Source organism: Pygoscelis adeliae, unplaced genomic scaffold (genome assembly GCF_000699105.1).
Source record: "Pygoscelis adeliae isolate BGI_AS28 unplaced genomic scaffold, ASM69910v1 Scaffold222, whole genome shotgun sequence".
In the NCBI taxonomy this organism is placed as follows: Eukaryota; Metazoa; Chordata; class Aves; order Sphenisciformes; family Spheniscidae; genus Pygoscelis; species Pygoscelis adeliae.
In genome coordinates this window covers 4,918,232-4,918,433 of record NW_008824309.1, presented here as the reverse complement: position 1 = coordinate 4,918,433, position 202 = coordinate 4,918,232, and positions in this window count along the sequence as shown.

The following is a 202-nucleotide window of genomic DNA, read 5'->3' as shown; positions in this document are numbered from 1 at the left end:
AAGCAATCTATAGCAACATTTCTGCAGCAGATAATGTTCATAAAACAGTAGAATCAGATTTCTTTAGACACTGACGATCTCCCCCCGGCTCTTTCTAGCGAGAATCCGGGTTGAGGGATGGATGTATTTGGAACCGTGTTTCAAAACACACGTGTCATTTGGCTTCTGTACAAACGGTGACAAAATTTAATTCATAAAAGTA